The sequence below is a fragment of the Pinus tabuliformis genome, chromosome J, assembly GCF_031772625.1.
Source record: "Pinus tabuliformis cultivar Carrire ecotype Pingquan chromosome J, CPIR1, whole genome shotgun sequence".
NCBI lineage: Eukaryota > Viridiplantae > Streptophyta > Pinopsida > Pinales > Pinaceae > Pinus > Pinus tabuliformis.
The window spans coordinates 787308301-787321184 of NC_142295.1; positions in this window are offsets into that span (position 1 = coordinate 787308301).

Here is a 12884-nt window from a genome sequence, read left to right on the forward strand (position 1 = left end):
ATAATTCCATGTTAGTTTCAATAAATGATTTCTTGTTGTTTACTCTCATATGGTGGAGTGAAGCACATTATGGCTGTGATACATGTCATTTGAATGACTATAAGTTCTCATAAGTAAGTTTGTTATTTCATTTAATATATGAGCATGAATGATATTGAAGATGAATGATATTTTATTTCAAAGCCTTGATTTTAAAGTGGTGGCTCAAGGGAAGGAGTCTTCTCAAAACATCTAAGGTGAAGTGTTATGGAGTTCACTAAAGAATTCTTGAGATAGTTGGGATAAAAAGGTCTAAAGCCCTCAAATGGGGGTAAAATATGAATGATGGCCTCTTTTAATCCTTGAAAAAAGGCCAATTAGGTGGAAATGAGAAGGGGGACTATAGATTCCTTCATGGTTAGTGAGGACCTTGTAGCTTCACTAGTCTTTAGGGCACAATATTTTACCTATCATTGTTGAATTCCAACCTTCAGGAAATTGGCTTTATTTTCCCATCGAATGCTTGACTAATGGAAATTTGAGGATTGGAGACATTAGCACTAGCCCCTAGTCACATGGGATGGTAATGGGGCTATAAATAAGAGCTTATCCAAAGGAGGATTCAACCCTGAAGCATGGGATATTAATTATCAGCATATTGGACTATTGATATCTTATAACACTTCAAATTTTAGCCAATGCAAACTCTTGATATAAATAAACTCCGACGATGTCTGTCATATAACAAATAATTTCTTGTTATTGGGATGGTGGTTTATTAATATTCGAGATATCAGGAATTGGGTGTCAGGTGATAAATTATGTAATTCCTAATGCAATCATTGATATAGACAAAATACAATATGTCAGCAGATGAGAGGGTGGGTCCATTGGTTGAAAATTCCTTATTGGTTTATTGGGCCATCAACTATCAAGTGTAAAGAGGTCAAGTATTGAGATGTTGAGATGCTATTTCTTAGGGTTTCCTCTTGATATTGATAGATCTAGATAAGGTGTAGACATGGCATGCTACCATGGCAGGTCTACGTGATGTCACGGGCTAATGTGCCTAGATGACATGTCATAATGATATGGCGTGAAGGGAGGTCTTTGATGATGTGGCACGATAATGTGGAACTGACATGGAAATCCAATGTGGATTAAAGTGCATAAGAATAATAAGGTGGTGGAAAAATGGCATCGAGGTAGAGGTGACAAAGACTTCACAAAATCTAGATATGGGGCATCATGTGTCGATGAATACTATAAACAACATCCAATGCAAATCCTTGATACTAAAAAATATCAACAATCACTTTTAATTAACATAAAAATTCTAGTCAATTAGAGATTGAGACTATGACTTATATCAAGCATTGTGTTATTGGTTTAAATTTTATTGAACGTCGAAGAAAAGTAAATTATTGGATCACATGTTATCAATCTTGAGATATCAGGCTATCGAGTATTAGGAGGTTGGGAAATTAACTACCATGGTTTCCTCCTAACATTAGTAGAACATGATAAGGTTCTAACATGGCATGTTGGGTGGTAAGTTAATGTGGCATCACTGTTCGAACTTCGATAGTGGAATTGATCACCCAATGAAGAGGAGAATGCACGTATCGCTCTATATACAATGCACCCTTAACACTGAGATAATGCACCTATCAATCTTTTGGCCACTATTGTATGGTTTATAGCTCTCTAGGTTCCTACCTTTCTCATGGTCCTATCTACTCTACTCTCCACATTACACACGCTCTCATTTCTAGTTGTTGAAGTTTGCAGGTTAGATGAATGAGGAAATGGTTAATTCATGGATAAGCTACAGTCTCACCCAAGGCAGTATTGGGGGATGCTAGAACCATGTTTCTGCATCCAAAGGACTATGTGATGTGTTTATGTTACTTCTATGGCCTTATTTCGACCTTCGCAAACCCTAACCCTTAAAACCCGGAAATTACAGTAACTAACAGATAACAGATCCAAAATCTTCGCTACTTGTTCTAAACATTCATAACATCATGCCATTAACTAGATCTACCACTTTCGTGCATCCATTAAGTATTTTTCATGATAAATGGAGCAAACAAAACGAATATACAATAATTTCATAAGTAAAGAATAATATACAGCTACACATATAATGCTCCAAAACAACCTTTATTATGCTTAGATCTTCAATTATAGACTCTTTCTACCCTGCACACACAATTGCAGGGGCCCGTGTACTCAGCTGCGCACTAACGAAGGTCTCTGCACACATAGTTGCAGGAGCCTTCCCCTTTACCCAAGTATAGAATAAGAAATACATACCCAAAACTTGCTTATCTATGTTCATTTCTATCTCGAATTACTTTTCTATGACCCTCTATGACTCCTTTTATATATTCTTCTATTACAATACCATGGTTCTGAACCATGGGTTGGTCACAAAACAACTTATCTCCTAACAAACTAAGGAGATTTGACCTTCCTAAACAACAAAAAGTCATGACTCGTCCTGATTCACTCTGCCAGTGTTGCCTTGACCTTTGCCTACAGACCACTGAACTCTGTCTTCAATGCTTGAAGATCTGTTGTTCCCTGTGCAGCGGCCTAACGAATTTACTCAATCATTTTTCTGTATTTGGACCTTCAACTGCAAGGCCCATGGTTCTCTGTGTCTGCTGCATAGCCTTTAGCTTACTCTGCATCATCTGTGTCAACTGACTTGCCTCATCTTCCCAAGGTTGTGTTTTTGAGGATATGATTGATGCCTTCTGATGCATCTCGTCGATCTTAGTCTGGATGAACTTCCCCTCTTGCAGTCGGGTGAACATTTGCACTAGTGCTAAGGTCCGCGATGTAGCCCTGATCTCGTCAAACTTCCTTTGCTTTTCTCAGATATCTACTTCGATTTTCTACAAAGTTGGATCCTCCTGCAGCGAGGTCGACAGTTCCATGGCTTGTTCAAACAACTAGGTGCAATCCTTGGTTGCAAATTCTAGTGTAGCCATCTCTTCTTTAATAGTAGCCTTGCGCTGCTCTCTGACTTACGGAGGAGTGGTTGGTTGTAGCTTAAGTTGGAGCTCAGATATCTGCATCTGCAACTGCAGCTCAGATCGAACTTTTCCCATCTCCTCCTTATATTCTTTTACTGCAGCATCTAGCTTTTGTATCTCTTTTAGTGGAGATCACTTCTACTGGAATCTAGAGCCCAAGAAGCTCACTGTAGGCCTGCGATATTGCTCCTTCTAGCAGCTGACTACGCGCAATAACTTCTTCAAGTTCCTTAGGGTCCTGTGCCTTTTCCTCAAACATCTATTGGTTGTTAGTTTTTACTTCACTGATGACCATCAATGAATGTTGTTCTTGAACCCATAGCTCATTTGATACTCCTTGATGTAGCTCATGTAGTGTCTAAATAGGAAGTGCTGCAAGGTTCAGACTCAATTTCTTCATGTGAAAGAGGTGTGCCTTGTCTTCTGAAGTCTCAACATGCAGTGATCCCTCTAGTAACTACACTATGCGGAGGTCCATGGTGAACTCTGCTACTAAAGCTGTCCCTCTTGCTTGCTTCAAGCTCGCCTATCCAACCCTTGCTTGAATGATCCCTATCTGGACTTGCAATTCCCTCCGGCCCTGCTGCACCTTGTCCAATGTTTGATGGTACTGGTCCTCAATGTGGCTCCAAATATTCTCCATTACATCGTGGACCACATCACCGATATCATCCAGGTCCCCCTCCATGAGGACCAAAGGTGTCACGCTCGCAGAGTTATTAGACTTCTACTTCTTGCATTGTCCCATGGAGCTCCACTTCTGCCTCTTTTTGACAATGAAAGGGGACTCCAAGCCTACGCCCCTTCCTCTTCATCCTCTGTCTCGACCTCTTCATTGGTGTGCTCTATTTTAGATTCGTCGAGGTCAATAGTGGTGTGCAACGTGGTGGAAATTTTCTCCTTTGGTGTTGTTGTCTCTTTGGAAGAGATTGAATCTTTTGGTGCTTCTCTCTGCTTTGGAGAAGCCTCTTTCTGCTGCACGACCTTTTCCTTCATGGAAGCCTTTTGTGCTTCCTTCTTCTTCTCTTTCGATATTGCCATCGTAGCTACGTTTTTCTCTACTTCACCTTCAACAGCCTTACTACTTCCTGCGCCTGCATAAGATGGGGTGAGCTAGTTGCTCGACCATTTACTGATGACCCCCATAATTTCATCTTCGGCGACCAAGTATGGAAACTTGTGTCATGTGCCCATGGCATCATTCTTCCCGTAGATAAACATATTATGGAATCTGCCTTGAAATCAGTGACATTCGCATACTGGGCATGCAAGCTTGGTGATAACCGTGGCCACTGGTTAATCACCATCCTCAACTCTAATTCAAATAGGAACCAAAATATTTTTGTCTCCATTACGCGCTCAGGGTCCTTCATAGCCCACAACAAGGTGAATTTGGTTGCCTCGTCTAGGTCTGGATCATGCTACAATAATTGGCTTTCCTTTGGCATCCCCCATGCCACTAGCGTGATTAGCAGAAGCAACCACACGTAGTGGAATGCTTCTCCCTCATCCTAGGCCTTTTGGAAATCTTCCGAAAACTCATGACCAGAGATACCACTTCCGTCGACACTTCATCAATGCGACAATGAACTGCACCACACCATATGATATGGAACTAATTGCATAGCCAAATGACTTCTTCAACAACTCGAAGTCACTCTTCATTTGATCTGCCAACTTCTTCTCTTGCAATTTTCCTACGAAATCATTTGAAGGGTTTACTCCTTGATATGACAATAGTGTTATGCGGTGAATCAACATATTAGTGATTAGGATGGGCCCTCCCAACCAAAGGCACCCATCATGAGACAACGTCAATAATTGACGCACACAAACCATGTTAATGGTGCTGCAGTTAAAATGCGACACCTAGAACATATTGAGTAGCCCCACGCACTCAACTCCAGCTGCCCACTTCATTGGTTCGAGCCGTGTAACATCCAACTCCTCATAATACACCTTCTTCAGGTATTTTCTCGGTTCAAGATGCGGGAGCTTCGCGTGATCCCCCAAGTCCCAGGCTTCCATCTTCAAATATGGTATTTAGGCCATCAGATTACCCTCAAAAGCTACGTTCTCTGACAGCAATGGTGTGGAGACCATGAATTTCGCCAAATCTAGGTCTTTAGGAACCTTGACAGTGGGTTTCCTTGGTGGTATATAAGGCGATATGTGAGTAATTGAGACGGCTTCATTTGCATCGATTTCTTCAATCCCCATGGTGAGCTCTTCATCATCTAAGTCCAGGGGTTCTGTCGGCTGCTTTGTTCTATCCATCTTCCCCTTTTGTCTGACTTCCATTGGATTTTTGCATGGTGATTACCACACTGGTGCTTGCTGGGGCTTCTTCTTCTTTTTTCTCATGGCACAGAGGTAGATGGTTTAGGTCTCGACAACCTAGGAGCTGTAGTAGGCAAACTTGTAGGCACAGGTTGGGTAGCCTTAGGTCGAGTTGCAGTCATTCTCTCTAGGAATATTTTGCGCTGCTAATCAGTTAAATTCCTGAAACCTGGTTGTGAAATATTCTCTCGAAGTATTTCCCAATCTTCTGTAGACATACAACAATTCTCTTGGCGCAAATTAAAGAAAAAAATCTCAAGGCAATTTCTTAGGAATTAAAGTGTTCGAATGTGGAGTGGAATGTTGTATTTAGAGCCCAATTTGAATTCAAATCCATATGTTCCCCCAGATTCTTGTCATTAATGCACTTTTGGTGGCAGATTTCCAAAGATATACTCCTTAAATGCTCTCTCCCCGCTCCCTTTAATGGAAAAATTTCCATCCAATCATCTACAATGTTTCCAATGATCTCTTTTTGGCCAGGCTACGCAGGATCCAGTATTCTAGTGTAGGTCCTTTTTTGCATCTCTCCTTTGCGCCTTCCATTGATTCATCATGCAACCCATCCAATTCACCAAACTATCCTTCTAATAGTGTAGTTTATAGTCCCGTACACCCTTGCAACTTCCTGGAGTACTAAGACTATCCCACATTCATATAGTCATTATGCAGGGACAGGATCACCCCTGAACAAATTTAACCGGCTCCCATTAACCTTTCCTAGAAAAAGTTCCTCGTTCAACTTCGCCAGCTGAACTACGCCTCCATTTGTAATATCGTTGACGATATAGGGCCCCAGCCAATGCATTTGGAATTTTCCAAGAAACTTCGTGAAATTACTATCATACAACAATACCAAATATCCACTCTTAAAGGTGCACTTCTTAATATGGCGATCATGCCATGCCTTTTCACAATCCTTCTATACCTATTGATGAAAACCTGCCAAGAAGCGATCTTCTTCCAGCTCAACTATCTACGCAAGTTGTTCTTCCCTGGTATCCCGATCGACGATCTCTGTAAATGCAACAATCCACAAACTTGGCACAATTTACTCCATCAATATCATGGCTTCTTGTCCATAAACCAGTCTAAATGGCGTATGTCCAGTCAGCTTCTTATAGGTAGTTCTATATGCCCACAGAACAATTGGTATGCACACATCCCAATCATTCCGTTTTATATTACAAATATTCATTAAAGAATTCTTCAGTATTTTATTAAAGGCTTCCATTTTTTGTTTTCTTGAGGGTGATACGGTGTGCTTTTCTGGTGATACATCTAGAACTATTCAAGCAAGGCAACAATCATTTTGTTCAAAAGTGTGAACCCCTATCGCTCTCCAAAATTTTAGGGCAGCCAAAATCGAGACAAATGTATTCAAAAATGAACTTTGTAGGTGTATCCATGCTACAATACTTCACGGGCTATGCCTCAGCCCATCTAGTCAAGTATTCAGTTGTTGTAATGATGTATCTGGCTCCTTTCTTCTTTCCTAGTGGTTGAATTGGTCCCACGAAGACTATCCCCCACTTATTGAAATCCTGTAACGACACTTGCGGGTTCAGAGGCAATTCATCCCTTCGTGACAACCTCACCATTCTATGGCAAACATCTAATGCCCTACAATAAGCCTTGGAAGCTTTATGCAGAGTTGGCCACCATATATTAGCTCGTAGGATCTTCTATGTAATTTCTCTTCCCGCACAATGTCCTCCTGCAAATTCTCCATGTGCTTCATCGATAATACTTTGTCTTTCATAATTTGGGACATACCTACACAATACTTTGTCTGATCCCATTTTATATAAGTGCCCTACAAAAACAAAAAATATGTATCCTTGACCACCAATTATTTCTTTTTCTATGTCATATACCCTTCAGGAGTTGTACCCATAGACAAGAATTGGATTATGTCTGCAAAATTTTCATCTGCGACGCACACAACAAAGAGGTGCACATCGGGAAACCCTTCATCTAGATTTGTAGGATCTCCACCATTCTCAATCTGCGAGAGGTGGTCTATTCCAACATTTAATCACCCTAGCTTCAAAAGTACTTCAAAGTCATATTCTTGAAAGTGTAGCAACCATCTACAAATTCCCAGGCTTTTTGACTAGGTACTTCAAAGAAGAATGGTTTGTGTACTTTCTGAAGTGTGCACCCAACAAATAGTGCCTAAAATTTGAAGCACATACACCATTTCCAATCCTTCGAGCTCTGTGGTTGAATAATTCTTTTCTGCCTTAGATAAGTTCCTGCTCGCAAACACTATCGGATGTTCAATATCCCCTGCACCTAGCTGGGTTATCACAACTCCTAATGTTATGCATGATGCATCTACATGTACGTGGAATTACTTCTTCCAGTTAGGGAACACTAGAATAGGCTGATGTGGAATTTTGTGGATGTTGACATGGAACTTGGAGGGTATATCTTCAAATGGGAATAACTTTGTGTTTAGAACTTAGAATGAGATGAAATTTATATTTTTGGAGAGATATAAACATACAAAAAATGATGGTGGCCTCAAAAATGGGTTTTATTGTGTTTGAAGGAAGAGGTAATTGGACAACCTTGCTTCCTTAAGGTGACTTAGAAGGTTGGGTCTAGATAAATCACAACCTTAATCAAGAATTAAAGGCCCGACCCGTGTTACATGTTGATAGATGGAATATTTGGAAATTTAACTTTTACCCACTAGATTCCATTCAGCCTAAGGTTCAGTGCAATACACAATTATTTATAGGAACCACTTGCCAACTATTCATAAAAAATAATCAATGGGGCTTCTTTGATGGAGTGGCCTATGAAATACCAAGTATATGAGGTATAGGAGTAGTCCTTTACAATAATAGTCATGTAGAGTTCTATTCTATTTAGCTTCTACTGAAAATAAACCATGACATATGATTAAATCAACTTTAAGTTGTAGGATATTCAAAACTCATTATTAATGGGCCAAATATTGTCATGGTCTAATTCCTATTATGAATCAAGTACAAGAAGTGAATAATAAGTTTTTTTTTTTTTTTTTAGGAATTCAATAAACAAGTAGATAAATTATCTAAAGATGCTTTTATTATATAGGAGGGTGCCTTAACTAAACATGATTCCATGTGAGGCACTCTTCTTTTAGCTATAGAATCAAAATTATATTGATTTTTAGCTAGAGTGAGCTTGGGTGGAGGAATAAGCTTATGGTAATAATGGAGACCTTTGTAGTGGTCTAACATTTTGTTCTAGTTCTATTTTTGTAGGAGGTGGATATGTTTACGTGAGTTGGAGAAAGAGAAATATAAATAATTAACAATATAAGTTGCAACAAATAGTGGTGATGGAATTTGAACAACTTTTATGCTAGTCTAGTCGGGATTGTTTATGGATATCTGATTTAAAACTTTAAAATGTCATTATAATGCATTTTGTCATAGAAAAAAATGGTCTTATTTTTGTATAAAAATAAATAAATATTGAAGATAAGAGGATGATTGATTGCAATATAAACTCTAGTTCCCTGAGAATGATTGTATATATATTTCTAGGAGGGTTTCCTAATTGAACAAATGTTTAGAAATAATATATCAAGATTGTTTGAGACCTATGTCACATGGTTTGTTGGCTTAAGGGGGCTTGGATCCATGTTTAGAGTTAGCTGCGCTAACCAACAAAACCCTACACTAATGGCCCTTTCAGCAACAACCCATGTAGTATAGGCTGCAGTCTCACTCGAGTTAGTATTGGGGAATGCTAAAAGCAGGTTTCTGCATCCAAAGGACTATGTGATGTGTTTCTGTTACTTCTAGGGCCTTATTTCGACCTTTTCAAACCCTAACCCTTAAAACCTATAAATTACAGTAACTAACAGATAACAGATCCAAACTCTTCACTACTTGTTCTAAACATTCATAACATCATGCAATTAACCAGATCTACCACTTTCGTGCACCCATTAAGTATTTTTCATGATATGCAGTTAACATAATGAATATACAATAATTTCATAAGTAAATAATAATACACAGATACAAATATAATGCTCCAAAACAACCTTTATTATGGATTTAAGAGATCTGTGGTTTGCATCTTTTGAATCAGAGACCGGAGAATCCACAGTATAAACATTTTTATACCAACGTTTCAAATCCCAAGTGGGATCCATCATCAGGATTGAAGAATGATGATAAAAGAAGAGCAAATAAGGGAATAAATACTAATGAGGAAGAATTTTTCAAGGAAGAACACACTGTCGGCTAGAATAATTTAATTTTTTTTTTTTTTTTTAATCTAATAAATTGCTTATATTTATTTTTCTTAATATTATTAAAATTTTTTAAGAGAAAGAAACATAGTTCATAACCTAATTATAAAACTAGGGACAATAAGAAATAAATTAATATATTAAACTAATTTAATATATTTTTTTAAATCCCACTTGGGATTTGAAACGTTGGTATAAAAATGTTCATACTGTGGATTCTCCGGTCTCTGATTCAAAAAAAAAAAAAACCTTTATTATGCTCAGATCTTCACTTCTATACTCTTTCTACCCTGCACACACAACTGCAAGGGCTCGCGCACTTAGTTGCGGACTAACGAAGGTCTCCACGCACATAGTTGTAGGAGCCCTCCCCTTTTCCCAAGTATAGAATAAGAAATACAGACCCAAAACTTTCTTATCTATGTTCTTTTCTATTTGGACTTACTTTTATATGAACCTCTATGACTCCTTTTATATATTCTTCTATTACAATACCATGGTCCGCGAACCATGGGTTGGTCACAAAACAACTTATCTCCTAACAAACTAAGGGGATTTGACCTTCCTAAAGCCCCTTTGACTCCTATCGACCTACACGCTCCACTCCTAAAAATGAAAAGACTTTACAATAATAACAAAACTTTTACAAAATTGACCCTAGGGGACCCTGTCCCAATAGGCCAACAACACAAAGTCATGACTCGTCCCGATTAACTCTGTCGGTGTTGCCTTGATCTTTGCCTATAGACTGTTGAACTCTATCTTCAATGCTTGAAGATATGTTTTTCCCTGTGTAGCGGCCTGACGAACTTCCTCAACCATTTTTTCAGTAGTTGGATCTTCAATTGCAAGGCCCATGGTTCTTTGTTTTTGCTACATAGTCTTTAGCTTTCTCTGCATCATCTGTGTCAACTGACTTGCCTCATCTTCCTAGGGCTATATTTTTGAGGATATGATTGATGCCTTCTGATGCATCTTGTTGATCTTAGTCTGGATGAACTTCCCCTCTTGCAGTCGGGTAAACATTTGCACTAGTGCTAAGGTCCACACTGTAGCCCTAATCTTGTTGAACTTCCTTTTCTTTTCTCAGATATCTGCTTCGATTTTCTGCAAATTTGGATCCTCCTGCAGTGAGGTCAACAGTTCCATGGCTTGTTCAAACAACTGGGTGCAGTCCTTGACTACAACTTCTAGTGTAGCCATCTCTTCTTTAATAGTAGCCTTGCACTACTCTTTGACTTCTGGAGGAGTGGTTCGTTGTAGCTTAAGTTGGAGCTCAGATATCTAGCTTCTGTATGTTTTTCAGTGGAGATCACTTCTACTAGAATATAGAGCCCGGGAAGCTCACTATAGGCCTGTGATATTGCTCCTTCTAGTAGCTGACTACGTGCAATAACTGCTTCACGTTCCTTAAGGGCCTGAGCCTTTTCCTTGAACATCTGATGGTTATTGGTTTTTACTTCACTGATGACCAATAATGCATGATGTTGTTCCCGAACCCAGAGCTCATTTGATACTCCTTGATGTAGCTCATGCAATGTCTGAATAGGAAGTACTGCAAGGTTCAGACTCAAATCCTTCATGTGAAAGAGGTGTGCCCTGTCTTCTAAAGTCTCAACATGCAGTGATCTCTCTGGTAACTGCACTGTGCGGAGGTCCATGGTGAACTCTGCTGCTAAGGGTGTCCCTCTTGTTTGCTTCAGGCTCGCCTATCCAATGCTCACTTGAATGATCCCTGTCTGGACCTGCAATGATCCAAGTGGATATTGGTGGCCACCTGCCAAGTCCACCTAGATCCCCACCATTGTTTCCCTCAGCATTTTCAGTTTCCTTAATTGTACCACAACTTACTATTTTTAGCAGTTTTTCGGGTCCTGAACTTCCGAAGCCGTTTCGAGGCCCTAAATGACGTTTTTTGGGAAATATGGGGGAAACATGGGTCCATGGACCCATATTTCCCTTCCCAAAGTGGTAATGCTCGGATAGATCTTTCTAACGAGCTATTGTATGCGTCAAATAGAGATCGTATGCCAAAGTTACGACCCCGGGAAGTTGATGTACCAATTTACCCAAACAGAGCCCACAGTTTGGCGTTTCATCTTCTAGGGTTAGGTTTTGGAATGTTAAGGGTTTTCCATTGTTTCTCAACAATAAATAGGCCTTTGAGCCTCATTGTAACACAGTTCAGAGGCATGTAGCCACCAAACATCTCTTCTCAGAGATAAGCTACCATCACCCTAGCTGGTTTATTTCCATTACTGTTTGTAAGCATATTTCAATATTTTACATTAATGAAATGAAATATTATTTCCACTGCATATATGTGCTTATGGTTATCTTTGTAATTTTTTGCATTCCTGTTTAAGTCCGAATCAATGGTATCAGAGCGGTCTGCTTTTTCTCTGTTTTTCTTTGCATGTCCCCAACGAGGTCGGGATATAAGGAGTTAGGGCTTGAACTGGTCAAACCTTTGCAAGACCAGCCTCGTAAATCTTGATGGCCTCCCATGGCAGATGAGAAGAAAGATGAGGGGGTAGGAGATCTTATCAAAATCTTGCTCGAAGAAGCCCTCGAGCGACAATGGAACGCGATGATGGACAACTTTGCCCAGATCCTTCAGCGGCTACCCAGAAGCGACGCATCGGCTTCCAGCAGCTACTCTGGAAACGCCATGCCCTTTAAGGTACAAGTTAATTTTGAAATCCCCATATTTGAGGGTCAAATAGACATAGATGTCGTAGATAAAGGGTTAAATCTACTAGAGGGTTATTTTTCTGTTCATGAATTTTCAAGTCAAGAAAAGATTGTTTTCGCTCTTCTCAAAGTAGCCCCCCACGTCAAGGACTGGTGGGAAACCTACTACGAGCAGAAGGATGAAAATATCGGCTCACTATTTTCAACCGCACCCACCTGGAATTCATTCCAGGATGCCATCAAGGAGTAGTACTACCCTATCGGAAGCTATGAGGATGAATACATAAATTGGACCACACTGCGGCAGGGAAGGGACCAAGATGTGCCGGAGTTCACCAATCTTTTCCATACCCTTCGCACAAAGTTGGGTATCAAGGATTCAGAACAACATTTGATACTCAAATACTGCGGCTGCCTGCACAAGTACATCTAGGAAGAAATAGAATTCCTGAACATCTCCTCGCTCAGCATAGCATACCGATATGCCGTCAAGGTCGAGCAGAAGTTCAAACAAAAGAAGTGAGACTTTGGATCTGCGAATCTGAAGCAAGGGAAAGGTTCCC